A 14,586-nucleotide genomic window follows, 5' to 3' on the forward strand; every position below is an offset into this window, starting at 1 on the left:
ATGATGATTAAAGATTTTGATAGGGTAGATAAAGGGAAACTATTTCCTCTGTGGGAAAGTCTAGAACCAGGGGGCATAACCTTAAAATTAGAGCTAGGCTATTCAGGTGTTATATCAGAAAGCACTTCTTCACACAAAGGGTAGTGGAAATCTGGAACTCTCTCCCCCAAAGAGCTGTTGAGGCTGGGGGTCAATTGAAAATTTCAAAACTGAGATTGATAGATTTTTGTTAGGAGGAGGTTTTAAGGGTTACAGAACCAAAGCGGATAAATGGAGTTAAGATACAGATCAGCCATGATCTAATTGAATGGTGGAACAGGCTAGAGGGGCTGAATGGCCTACTCCTGTTGCTATGTTCTTACTGGGGTCATTATGAGCCATTGACAAATTGGCCATTAATTGTCATTGATTCCATTCAACCCATCCAATTTTATTGTTCATGTTTATGATAGATACTTTCAGAAAAGAGTACAATGTGCTGACAATGTGTTGATATCCAATAATAAGCCACACTGATATAATGATCAGTTTATTGTCGGCAAGATGTCTTACAGTAATTGTTCCTGCTGTTAGTTATTTATATGCTTCTGCCTTGCAAGATGGCTACAAAGTTAATTACATTAAGAAGGCAGCAGGAGAAGTACATGATTTTGCAGTAAAGAATTCTGAATGAACTTTTTCTTTATTCATTCATGGGATGTGGGCGTCACTGGCGAGGCTGGCATTTATTGCCCATCCCTAATTGCCCTTGAGAAGGTGGTGGTGAGCCGCCTTCTTGAACCGCTGCAGTCCGTGTGGTGAAGGTTCTCCCACAGTGCTGTTAGGTACGGAATTCCAGGATTTTGACCCAGCGACAATGAAGGAATGGCAATATATTTCCAAGTCGGGGTGGTGTGTGACTTGGAGGGGAACGTGCAGGTGGTGTTGTTCCCATGTACCTGCTGCCCTTGTCCTTCTAGGTGGTAGAGGTCGCAGGTTTGGGAGGTGCTGTGGATGAAGCCTTGGCGAGTTGCTGCAGTGCATCCTGTGGATGGTACACACTGCAGCCACAGTGCGCCGGTTGTGAAGGGAGTGAATGTGTAGGGTGGTGGATGGGGTGCCAATCAAGCAGGCTGCTTTGTCCTGGATGGTGTCGAGCTTATTAAGTGTTATTGGAGCTGCACTCATCCAGGCAAGTGGAGAATATTCCATCACACTCCTGACTTGTGCCTTGTAGATGGTGGAAAGGCTTTGGGGAGTCAGGAGGTGAGTCACTTGCCGCAGAATACCCAGCCTCTGACCTGCTTTTGTAGCCACAGTATTTATGTGGCTGGTCCAGTTAAGTTTCTGCTCAATGGTGACCCTCCGGATGTTGATGGTGAGGGATTTGGCAATGGTAATGCCGTTGAATGTCAAGGGGTGGTGGTGAGACTCTCTCTTGTTAGAGATGGTCATTGCCTGGCACTTGTCTGGCGCGAATGTTACTTGCCACTTATCAGCCCAAGCCTGGATGTTGTCCAGGTCTTGCTGCATGTGGGCACGGACTGCTTCATTATTTGAGGGGTTGCGAATGGAACTGAACACTGTGCAATCATCAGCGAACATCCCCATTTCTGACCTTATGATGGAGGGAAGGTCATTAATGAAGCAGCAGAACATGGTTGGGCCTAGGACATTGCGCTGCCTGTCCTCAAGCTGAGATGATTGGCCTTCAACAACCACTTCCATCTTCCTTTGAGCTAGGTATGACTCCAGCCACTGGAGAGCTTTCCTCCTGATTCCCATTGATTTCAGTTTTACTAGGGCTCCTTGGTGCCACACTCGGTCAAATGCTGCCTTGATGTCAAGGGCAGTCACTCTCACCTCACCTCTGGAATTCAGCTCTTTTGTCCATGTTTGGACCAAGGCTGTAATGAGGTCTGGAGCCGAGTGGTCCTGGCGGAACCCAAACTGAGCATTTGTGAGCAGGTTATTGGTGAGTAAGTGCCGCTTGATAGTACTGACAACGATACGTTCCATCACTTCGCTGATGATTGAGAGTAGGCTGATGGGGTGGTAATTGGCCGGATTGGATTTGTCCTGCTTTTTGTGGACAGGACATACCTGGGCAATTTTCCACATTGTCGTGTAGATGCCAATGTTGTAGCTGTACTGGAACAGTTTGGCTAGTTCTGGAGCACAAGTCTTCAGCACTACAGCCGGGATGTTGTCGGGGCCCATAGCCTTTGCTGTATCCAGTGCACTCAGCCGTTTCTTGATATCACGCGGAGTGAATCGAATTGGCTGAAGATTGGCTTCTGTGATGGTGGGGATATCTGGAGGCGGCCGAGATGGATCATCCACTCGGCACTTCTGGCTGACGGTGGTTGCAAACGCTTCAGCCTTGTCTTTTGCACTCATGTGCTGGACTCCGCCATCATTGAGGATGGGGATGTTGACAGAGCCTCTTCCTCCCGTTAGTTGTTTAATTATCCACCACTATTCACGACTGGATGTGGCAGGACTGCAGAGCTTTGCTCTGATCCGTTGGTTGTGGAATCGCTTAGCTCTGTCTATAGAATGTTGCTTCCGCTGTTTAGCATGCATGTAGTCCTGAGTTGTAGCTTCACCAGGACTGGTACATCATTTTTAGGTAAGTCTGGTGCTGCTCCTGGCATGCTCTTCTACACTTCTCATTGAATCAGGGTTGATCCCCTGGCTTGTTGGTAATGGTAGAGTGAGGGATATAGAGGACCATGAGGTTACAGATTGTGCTGGAATACAATTCTGCCACTGCTGATGGCCCACTTCGCCTCATGGATACCCAGTTTTGAGCTGCTAGATCTGTTCTAAATCTATCCCATTTAGCACGGTGATAGTGCCACACAACACGTTGGATGGTGTCCTCGGTGCGAAGACGGGACTTTGTCTCCAAAAGGACTGTGTAGTGGTCATTCCTACCAATACTGTCATGGACAGATACATCTGCATCAGGTAGATTGGTGAGGACGAGGTCAAGTAAGTTTTTTTCCCTCGAGTTTGTTCCCTCACCACCTGCCGCAGGCCCAGTCTGGCAGCTATGTCCTTCAGGACTCGGCCAGCTCGGTCAGTAGTGGTGCTACCGAGCCACTCTTGGTGATGGATGTTGAAGTCCCCCACCCAGAGTACATTCTGTGCCCTTGCTACCCTCAGTGCTTCCTCCAAGTAGTACTCAACATGGAGGAGGACTGATTCATCAGCTGAGGGAGGGCAGTAGGTGGTAATCAGCAGGAGGTTTCCTTACCCATGTTTGACCTGATGCCATGAAATTTCAAGGGGTCTGGAGTCAATGCTGAGGACTCCCAGGGCCACTCCCTCCTGACTGTATATCACTGTACCGCCACCTCTGGTGGGTCTGTCCTGTCGGTGGGACAGGACATACCCAGGGATGGTGATGGAAGAGTCTGTGACATTGGCTGAAAGGTATGATTCTGTGAGTATGGCCATGTCATGGCTTTTGCTTGACTAGTCTGTGGGACAGCTCTCCCAATTTTGGTACAACTCCCCAGATGTTAGCAAGGAGGACTTTGCAGGGTCGTCTGGGCTTGCCTTGCCTTTGTCGTGTCCAGACTAGGTTTTATTCTTATTGTGACTTTTTGCAGCGAGATTGTACAACAGAGCTAGGCCATTTCAGAGGGTGATTAAGAATCAACCACATTGATGTGGATCTAGAGTCACATGTCGGCCAGACCGGGTAAGGACGGCAGGTTTCCTTCCCTGAAGGGCATTAGAGAACCAGATGGGTTTTTACGACCACCATTACTGATACTAGTTTTTTTAATTCCAGATTTTATTTAATTAATTGAATTTAAATTCCCCAGCTGCCGTGGTGGGATTTGAACTCATTACTCCGGATTATTAGTCCAGGCCTCTAGATTACTAGTCCAGTAACATAACTACTGTGCTCCCACTACTCAACACATTCAATTGCAACGTGATTTGGAAAAGCAAAAACGTAGATTTACACTTACAATTTCTGACGTGGTGAGTTTGTAATCTTGGTTGCACCACTGGGATTTGGACTAACACCTTTATCAAGTCTGCAATGAAAGTGACCAGGGTTAGGGTGAGATGTGAGCACAACTTAAGTTCTAATGAAAATTTATTAAAAATCTTAATTTTCCACATCATGAGAGACAAAGTTTAAAAAAATGATCTTTTATACATATATAAAGAACAGAGTGCAAATGGAAAGTCATCCTGGATACCTTTGCTGCACCTCCTCACACCATGAGACAGTGAGAACAGATTGCTTGTTCTGCCTCTCCTAACAGAAAATGAGCTCTAAAGTGGAGAAAATATAATTTTAAACAATATTCTGAAAATAGTGGTAAACGTCTTACTATGATGTCCATCTAAATTGTTGATCTTGTTACAATCGTCATGAACTTGGTCAGTCTAACTCAGTCTTTGCTGTTATTAACACAAACAGTGGATGTCCAAAGGGACTTCAGGGTTCAGGTACATCAATCATTGAAGTGTCATCAACAGGTGCAGAAAATAATCAAGACAGCTAATGGAATGCTGGCCTTTATATCTCGAGGACTGGAGTACAAGGGGGCAGAAGTTATGCTGCAGCTATACAAAACCCTGGTTAGACCGCACCTGGAGTACTGTGAGCAGTTCTGGGCACCGCACCTTCAGAAGGACATATTGGCCTTGGAGGGAGTGCAGCGTAGGTTTACTGGAATGATCCCCGGACTTCAAGGGTTAAGTTACGAGGAGAAATTACACAAATTGGGGTTGTATTCTCTAGAGTTTCGAAGGTTAAGGGGTGATCTGATCGAAGTTTATAAGATATTAAGGGGAACAGATAGGGTGGATAGAGAGAAACTATTTCCGCTGGTTGGGGATTTTAGGAGTAGGGGGCACAGTTTAAAAATTAGAGCCAGACCTTTCAGGAGTGAGATTAGAAAACATTTCTACACACAAAGGGTGGTAGAAGTTTGGAACTCTCTTCCGCAAACGTCAATTGATAATAGCTCAATTGCTAAATTTAAATCTGAGATAGATAGCTTTTTGGCAACCAAAGGTATTAAGGGATATGGGCCAAAGGCAGGTCTATGGAGCTAGATCACAGATCAGCCATGATCTTATCAAATGGCGGAGCGGGCTCGAGGGGCTGAATGGCCTACTCCTGTTCCTATGTTCCTATGTTTCCTATGTTCGTATTATACATGCAAATATTCCAATAGCCAGAGCCTGATGCGCTGCCATGACACAAACCTGAACAGGCCTGAAACAAACAAAGCAGCATATTTCAGCAGCCAATATCCAGCGAGTAATGAAATAAAACTGGAACAGATGAGAAACAATTAATATGTGAAGCATCTTCTCTCGATTTTCATTGTGAGACAACTCTGAATGGTTTCTGGTCTTGTAATACTGTCGCATTTCTTTATGTTTCCATTTACCCTACCTTAGGGTCTACTTCAGACATCTGGGTGATGAATGAAGTCCTGACGGCTTCAACAGCAACAGAAATGGGTCCCAATAATTGTTTCTGACAATGTCCATATTCCATTATGTATTAATCCTATAGAAGACTCTACAAAGATGAGCCTGAATGTTGTTTTAGTAGCCCCCTGATTTATAAAGCAAAGTGTTTGCCCTCTGCTACTGTATCCAAATGACTATCCTTCACATGTGACCTTATACAGCGAATATCACAGTTTATTTAATCGGTAGGAGCATCAGTGATGAGCCCAATCCTGGCCACACCAGACATGCACTTTTCAGCATGTGTCATTGAGTTATACTCTAGAGCGGGGCTTCACATTCAATCCATCACCAAATTTGCCCAGTTCCACCTCCATAACATTGCTCCCTCCCATCTCTAAATGCTGCTCAAGCCTTCATCGATACCTTCACCATCGACTCCTGCAGTGCTTTCTTTGCTAAACTCCGTCGGTCCATCTTACACAAACTTCAATTCATCCAGATCCACGCCACCTCTATCCTATCCTGCTGTAAATTCATTAATATAATACCCCTGTCCTTGTCAACCTCCATTGGCTCCTTGTTCCTGAGCATATACTCATCTTCAAATTCCTCCATGGCCTTACATCACCCGACATCTTGGCTCTCCCTCAGTTCTACATCCCAGCTCATACCCTCTGCTGTTTTAATTTGGATCTAATGTATGTTTCCCCCTCCCTCTGCCTCAACACCATTATCCACCCTGCCCCTGCACTCTGAGATTACCTTTCCAAACTGATTCACCTTTCTACATCTTGTGATCCATCTTGCAAGACAGCAAGTTTACATTTTATAACCAGGTGTGTAATTTTAACCTCCCCACGACAGGTGGGAGAGTGTCGGGGTGGGGGAAGGGGGAGGTTAAATTGGTAAATGTGTGAAACCTGACCCCAACCCACCGCGAACGCACCTACTTCCGGTTTAACTGCAGCGGGTTTGGGGGCGTTCGAGGAACCTGCTCTAGAGAGGCGGGTCCGTGATTAGAATATTTAAATGAGGCTCCCTTCCTCCGATTTTAGCAGCTATTCGAATTTAACGGCTGCGAACTAGGTTTCCCAGGGCTCGGGAAATCCTGCAGCTAAAGGGAGGCGAGAATTGCCGGATCGAGCGGGTAAGTGCTTTTCCAGCACTGATTGTGGGCCAGGAGACGCAGGAATGCTTCCCCCAGCAAACTCAAGGAAAACTTCTGCCGTGATCTTTCAGCCCCCAGTGATCTTCCAAACCCCCCCCGCCCCGCGTTCTTCCGACGCCCCCGCAATCTTCCGACCCTCCCGCGATCTTCTGATCCCCGCTGTGATCTCCAGACCGCCCCCGCGATCTTCCGAACCCTGCGATCTTTCGACTCCCCCCGTGATTTTCCGACCCCCCGTGATTTTCCGACCCCTCCCGTGATCTACCGACCCTCCCCGCGTTCTTCTGAACCCCCCGCGATCTTCGGACCCTCCTGCGATCTTCTGATCCCCCCCGTGATCTCTAGACCGCCCCCCCGATTTTCCGAACCCCGCGATCTTTCGACTCCCCCCGTGATTTTCCGACCCTCCCCGCGTTCTTCCGACCCCCCCGCGTTCTTCCGACCCTCCCGCGATCTCCAGACCACCCCCCGATCTTCCGATCCCCCGCGATCATCCGACCCCCCTCGTGATTTGCCTCTCCTGCCCCGATCTTCCTTTCCCCCACGATCATCCGGCCCCCCCACCAAGCCCCAATCTTTTCCGATTGCCGGGGACGAAACCAAGGTTCCCAGGTTGCGGCCTTGTACCGCAGTCTTTCCCGCCCATCAGCCGGTCAGCTTCTCGACCTGGCCGGCTGCCGGGTGGGAAATAGAATTAAAAAATGATAGAGGTCCTGTTAATTTTGGCAGGACCTCCCAGTCCTGGGATTTCCGGGTTTTCGGGCCGCAAACACGCTCCCCTGCTCCCTCCCCGTCTCCCTGTAAATATCGGGGCCCGGGTATTTGTTTCTGCTGGTACAATCTTCCAGCTCAATCTCATCCTGATCAGAAGAAGGCTGAATTGTTTTCTCTTTCTTTAGTCCGGAGATGATGAGGCCAATGACAAAACCCCTACTGCCAGCTTACCTGATTTCAGCTAACTCCGCTCAGACGAGAAATTGAAGCCGGGCCCTTCTGGTCTGAATGAATTAATTGTCTGCTGGTTTTCATTTTTAAGGGTTACTCAGTTTTGTCTAGATGCTGGCTCCACAGTTGAATTTGCAATGTCATCAAGTTTAAAAGGGACTTTCTTTATCCATGGCTTCTCTTTACACAGGAGCTGAAAGAAGTGTGGAACAAAATCCTTTGCCAAAATATTTTCACTTCACCTTTTCAGCTCCTTTTTAGAACGACGCCTCATTGACACCATTTGAACTGCACCCTGAATTGGGGAGAAGGATGGGAGGAAAGATCAAAGGACACGTGCCACTTACCATTTGTAATAGGCGCCAAACCAAGCTAGATGCAATTTGAATTGTGTGATTAAAAACTGGGGCACTAAACAGAAGAGGTTAGCCATGAGAAGTTAAAAAGATCTGCCAAAAATAGTCGAAGCAGTTTAAGAATCACGACAGGCAGCCTGATTGTTGCTGATACTTCAGATAACTTGGCTTGAGTGTATTGCAGTTTGAGGTGTCACAGGCTGCTTATCGTGCACCTATCGGCTGTAATAATACAGCTGCAATTAGGGCTCGTTCAGAACGCATACTTGCCCAACATCTGCTCATATGGCAGCTCCCAACACTTATTCTGGGCCTGGCTGACCGTTAACCCATGAAGTGGAACCACTGGCCTGGACCATGTGCAGGGCAAACGGGGGTCAAATAGAGCTGGCCATCTACTCGAAACGTGGACAGTTGGCAGCTGTGCAGCTCTGTGACTTGGGGTCACAGTCAGCCAAAACCGGTTAAGCTTGTTTAGGGTCGGCCACGCGAGCAAGACGAGCGAGTTGATAAAAGTTGATTGATTGCATGAAAAACAGCCAGTTGGCAATTAGAATTCAGGCCAATATTGAGCCTACAGCAGAGATTTAAGCAAAGAATTCCTAAGGCTAACTTTGAATAATACGGAGGAGCTGTCAGTTAGATGGACATTTCTAATTTGTACTGAATTTGAAGGATATTGTTGATGTCTTGTAAAGATATGGGCTCAATTTTCCTGGGAAATTGTGGGTCCGTTGGGGGCAGGGGGATTCCGAAAATCGGGGAAATCCCAATCGGGTGCGGAACCCAGCTCCAACTTCCAGGTTCCCCACCGACGTGACTGGGTGCGACTAGTTGAACTATTAATTTTCTCCACATTTTGGCAGGGGTGCGATTTTGAATCATCCTCAGCGTGTTTCCCGTGCTGTGGGAAACACTCCATGTTGCAACAGATGTGTTTCAGCCAGCAGCCAGTGGGACATTCAAATGCTTATTTGACAGATGGGGAGCAAAGGTCACTTATTGCAGCAGGGCATTCAGTTCGTTCAGACAAAGTTTTGGCTGCGAGATCTTTGTGGTTTCACTGAAAGTTCTTACTTTCCACTCAAAATTCTTCTGTTCAAACATATTTAACTACTTTTCGGACCCCCTCAAACTGACACCATCAGGATGGGGGGGGCACCATGGCTGCATTCACCATTACATCCGAGGACGAGCAACATCACCAGCCTCGCCAGGCACGGTGTCCACCTCCGCCACGTGGAGCTCCACAACACAGTGCTGCGCCACAGGCACCTGCACAAGAGCACAGAGGGCAACAACAGAGAGAGCGCCGTCCCAGGAGGCACTACCCTCGCCACAGAGTCTACAGACCGAGGCTCAGCTTCCTGGACCTCTCTGAGGAGCAGTGCATACGGAGGCTCAGAGTGAGTCGCCAGGTAGTCGCAGACATCTGTAGCCTCCTTCATGCTGAGCTGCTCCCGGCTGGGCCGCGCAGCATCTCCTTACCTGTCGCTGTCAAAATCACCGCTGCACTTGACTTCTTCACCTCCGGATCATTCCAGAGTGCCATCGGGGACATTGCGGGGTTCTCTCAGTCGTCTGCACACAAGTGCATAAAGCAGGTCACCGATGGCTTGTTTTGCAGGGCCTCGCGGTACATTAACTTCCCCATGACCACAGCCAGACGGAGAGGGCAGTGGGATTCCACTCTGTGGCTGGCTTCCCATGGGTGCAGGGTGCAATCGATTGCACCCATATAGCAATCAGCGCACCTCCACACGAGCCAGGACTGTTCATCAACAGGTAGGGCTATCACTCCATCAACACTCAGCTCATTTGTGACCACCGCAAGAGATTCCTTCACAAGTGCGCCAGATACCCTGGCAGCTGCCATGATTCCTTCATCCTCCGGGAATCCATCATCCTGCCTCTCTTCCACGTACCGAGCGCCCTTAAGGGCTGGCTCCTCGGGGACAAGGGATACCCCCTGCACACGTGGCTCATGACACCTCTGAGGAACCCCATCACCGAGCAACAGCGTCGATATAATGACAGCCACATCGCCACAAGGTCTACAATTGAGCATGCTATAGGGCTGCTCAAGATGCGCTTTAGGTGCCTTGATCATTCTGGGGGAGCGCTTCAATATGCACCAGGCAGAGTGGGACGCATTATAATCGTGTGTGGGCACAACAGAGAGGGGTGCTGCTTGAGGAGGCCCCATCCATATCGGCCATCCACATTGAAGAGGAGGAGGCGGAGGCGGAGGAGGCGGTGGTGGCGGAGCAGGAGGACGAACCCATGGGCAGAGCAACGGCTCACCTGGCTGCTCGTGAGGCCAGGGAGTCACTGATATGTGAATGGTTCTCCTAACATCAGACAGTGCGAAGAGTCCAGACCTCACACCACCTGGATACAGCAGCGCCCACACCAGCCTCTACCTCCCTGCACAAAACAGTCCTGCAACTACACATACACCCACTGTAAAGTGACCCAATGGGTGGCATCAAGTGTCGCCATTCAAGGTGAACCTCATGAAAGGGCCCTATCACAAAAGCCAGTCAGGAATGGCCATGATGTGGCAGTAGTGGTGACAATAATAATATTTAATGTGCGTTTAACAAAAAGCAAATATAAATAAAAAACATGACAAACCGTCAAACATCCTTGTGCATCCCCTTCGTGCTCACAAAACCTTTGCCTTTCGCTTCCGACTACATCTTCGTGGTGCATCCCCTGTGGCTGCAGCAGAGGTAGTTCAGGTTGCTCTTGTTCATGCCCTGACCGATTAGATGCTTTGGGCCTACGCCCTCTGGGTTTTGGTGCCCGTGAGGGCCCCTCCAAAGACTGCTCCACCTGCACCTGTGCAGGGGCAGACTCGACCACCTGGAGAGGAGGCAGCATTGCGGGTACTGGTTGAGAGGGGGCAACGGGTGAGACGTGGGAGCGCTTTGAGTGATGTCCCCACTTCCATGTCCCCTTTTGCCATCATCCCTCCCCTGGACCAGGCCCACATCACTCCTACCACTCTGCTGGACAACAGTTTGAAGGACATGTGTGAAGCCTTGTAAGGCCAGTGCTAGTGTATCTGCCTGCCTGTTTAAGGCAGCAGAATGTTGTTCACTGTGAGTCCGAACGGCCGTTGTCAGGGCCTGAATGGACTCATTTGTGAACCGTGCTTGAAGCTCAATGGAGGCTAGCCTTCTCTCCATCGCAGACATTCCCACACTTACCTGTGACACTATCTCAGAGAGTTGCTCATGTCCCTGTGACACTATCTCAGAGATTCCCTCACGTCCCTGTGACAGTATCTCAGAGATTCCCTCACGTCCCTGTGACAGTATCTCAGAGATTCCCTCACGTCCCTGCGACACTATCTCAGAGATTCCCTCACGTCCCTGTGACAGTATCTCAGAGATTCCCTCACGTCCCTGTGACACTATCTCAGAGATTCCCTCACATCCCTGTGACACCATTCCACTCATGCAGGAGTTGGACTCCTCCATCCTCTGTGTTATTGTGGAGAGTGTGCGTAACACCTGTTCCAGTACCTCGCAAATGTGCTACTGTCCCTTGATTATTCTCCTTTTAAAGGATTGCCCCCAGGGTTCAGCATCTGCGTCCAGCAGAGCAGAGCCTGCAGTGGAATGCTCCCACCGACACAGACTCTCCACAGCTGCCCCTGCCACCAATGTCTGCTTGTGCTCTCATGTGTGTGGTGACTCACCAGGTGCCAACCCAACTAACTGAGGGCTAGGACCCACCGAGGTGTGAGTATCTGCGCTGGTGGATGGCTCGCCAAAATGTGACGGTGCCCCCTCAGAGGCCGGCAGGTCCTCCGAGGAATCGCCCTCTGCCGTCACTGCAGTCGCTGAAGGCCCTGTAAGAGAACAGAGGGCAATATTAAGCATCATCGCAGATGTGTCATCTTGCGATGAGCATACTGAGGTGCTGAAGATGGCAAGGCATGTTAACATCAATTCATATTGTGTGTGCTGAATGTTAAAGTTCTGTCACCAGACGTTTGTCGGGTGCCAGTCTCGGCGTCCCCGACGGACAGGCACTGGAGGGTCCTGCTGAGCTCCAGGGCCTCCTGCTCCGCCTCTGTGAGGACGACGATTTGTTGCGGCCCCCCTCTGGTCCTCGCCCTCTCCCGTGCATTCTGAGCTCTCTTCTATAACGGGAGAAAGTGCAGATATGTGAGTGAGAGATAGTGATGTGGCCAACCGCTGAATGCATTGGTTTGGGTGAGGCTGACCGTGAAAGAGATGCATCAGAGGGTAGCCATGATGTGGAGATGCCGGTGATGGACTGGGGTGGACAAACGTAAGGAGTCTTACAACACCAGGTTATAGTCCAACAGCTTTATTTGGAATCACAAGCTTTCGGAGCTTTCCTCCTTCGTCAGGTGAATCTTTGACGAAGGATGAAAGCTCCGAAAGCTTGTGATTCCAAATAAAGCTGTTGGACTATAACCTGGTGTTGTAAGACTCCTTACATCAGAGGGTGAGTATGAGACAGAGCCATGACATTGTGTGAGGATTGGGTTGAGTGGTAGTGGTGGGTTGACTAATGAGGAGGTGAGGAAGAGCTGAGGAAGTGCAGGTAAGTTGAGGACGAGCTTTGAGTGGGTGTGAGAAGTGATGTGATAGAGTAATATTGGCAGTGCAGAATGAGTTGTGGGGTGGGGGCAGTGATGTGGAAGATGGAGTGCAGGAGATTGGGTGAGTGTACTCACTTTGGCTGACCTAGTTAGGTCATTGAAGCGCTTCCTGCACTGGATCCAGGTGCGGGCGATGTTGCTGCTGCTGGTGACCTCCTCTGCCACCTCGAGCCAGGCCTTCTTGGTGGCAGAGGCAGGCCACTTCCTCTCGTCCGCCAGGTAAAACAGATCCCTCCTCCTCCTCACCCCGTCCAGTAGCACCTGGAGTGAGGCATTATTGAATCTTGGAGCAGCCTCGCCCCTGTGCTGCTCCATTGTGGTGTGTGGGTGTTCGCTCGAGGAAAAGCCATTGGAGGACTGCCCCTTTAAATAGAGCTCCTCCAGCTGACAGGCTGTGATGCGGGTGCGCAGTCCGCCCGCTGTGCAGCTTTCAGACGGCAAACCCAGAAGCCACGTTAAGTGGCTCCAATTGAATTGCGATCGCATGGAAAACGGACATTTTTTATTGGGCAGGTTACCCACGCGTCCAATCATCCCCTCACTGTCATCCCACATCCACTCTAATATCAGGGCCATGACATCCAAGTAATTTAGTTTACGAAGGTCAAACTTTCTTTCTACTGCTTTCTTAGTTGGAGCTTTCTTCAGGTATGGATGAATGGACACCATTGCAGGTCTGTGATCACAGTCAAATTCTAAAGACTCTGCATTGCCTGAGCAATTTCCATCTGGTCCTTACCAGAACATGGTCAAGTGCTTTCTTGGTACCCCCATCATTCGAGAACCATGTCCAGCAGTTAATATTCTTACGTTGGAACCAAGATCTTGAAATCCTGAGGTGGCAGTTGCGGCAGAATCCAAGGAGACGATCAGAGCTGCCCTTTGGGACTCCACTCCCATGAGATCCTGGGATTTGACATTGTGACGGCCCTCTTACACCCCAATACTCCATTAAAGTCACCAAGAGAGATTTTCAAATCCCCTCTCTGGATAGTTGAGATATAGTCATCAAGAGAATTGTAGAACTTGTCTTTAATCGACTCATCACCCTCCTCAGTTGGTGTCTAAGAGGCCACCACAGCCAGACAGCCATGAGTGAGACAGATCCTGGCTTTAAGCAGTTGCTGTGATAAGAAGGCAGGCCTGAACAACTGGAACTGTCGGAAAGACAGAATACGGAACCTCGAACAACATATAAAGCTGACCACTCTCAACAAGCAACAAGGCCATTACATAGGCCAGGAGATAACTAGACTCCTCCTCACGCTAAATTAAATCAATTAAATAAAATGATCTCATCAGTCTGGGCTGTCTGAGAGGTGAAAGACTAGTAACTAATCCAATGTTCCACCCAGTTCCCTAACCTTGAATTCTATAGGAATCCGCACAGGTACAGCCAAGGGCATACATGGATACCTGGCCAGTTTACCACTACCTGGATGACGACATCTGTAGGAAATGTCTCTGCCTTGAGAGTTAGGGACACTGCGACACATTGTTCAGGGTGGGGGGTGGGGGTGGTGGTGGGAATATGTGAATAGTTTACTCCAGACCACAGTCACACCAAGTAGGGAGAGGCAGGTACAGGAAGAGGAGTCTGTGAGTGACAGTCAGCAGTGTTGGGCAGCGAAGGAAGAACCGCAGAATCTGGTCCTGTCCAACAGGTACGATGTACTTGCTACATGTGAGGATAAGGAGAAAGGCTGCGGGAAGGACAGCTAGAATACAGACCAAGGCACCATGGAGCAGTAGGCAGTCCAAGGGAGGGAGGAGCAGAATAGAAAGATTGTAGTTATAGAGGTTCAATAATTAGAGGGATATATAACATTCTTTGCAGTCAAGATTGACAGTCCCAAAAGGTGCGTTGCCTACCTGGTGCCAGGGTAAGGGATATCTCAAAGCAGCTGGAAAGGTGGTGGAAAATGAAGGGATGGCGATGAACCAGTTGGCGTGGTTCATGACGGGACCAATGACATAGGAAGGAATGGAGAGAAGGTCCTGCTAAGAGAATATCAGGAGCTAAATTAGAAAAC

The sequence above is a fragment of the Heptranchias perlo genome, chromosome 16 (genome assembly GCF_035084215.1).
Source record: "Heptranchias perlo isolate sHepPer1 chromosome 16, sHepPer1.hap1, whole genome shotgun sequence".
NCBI lineage: Eukaryota > Metazoa > Chordata > Chondrichthyes > Hexanchiformes > Hexanchidae > Heptranchias > Heptranchias perlo.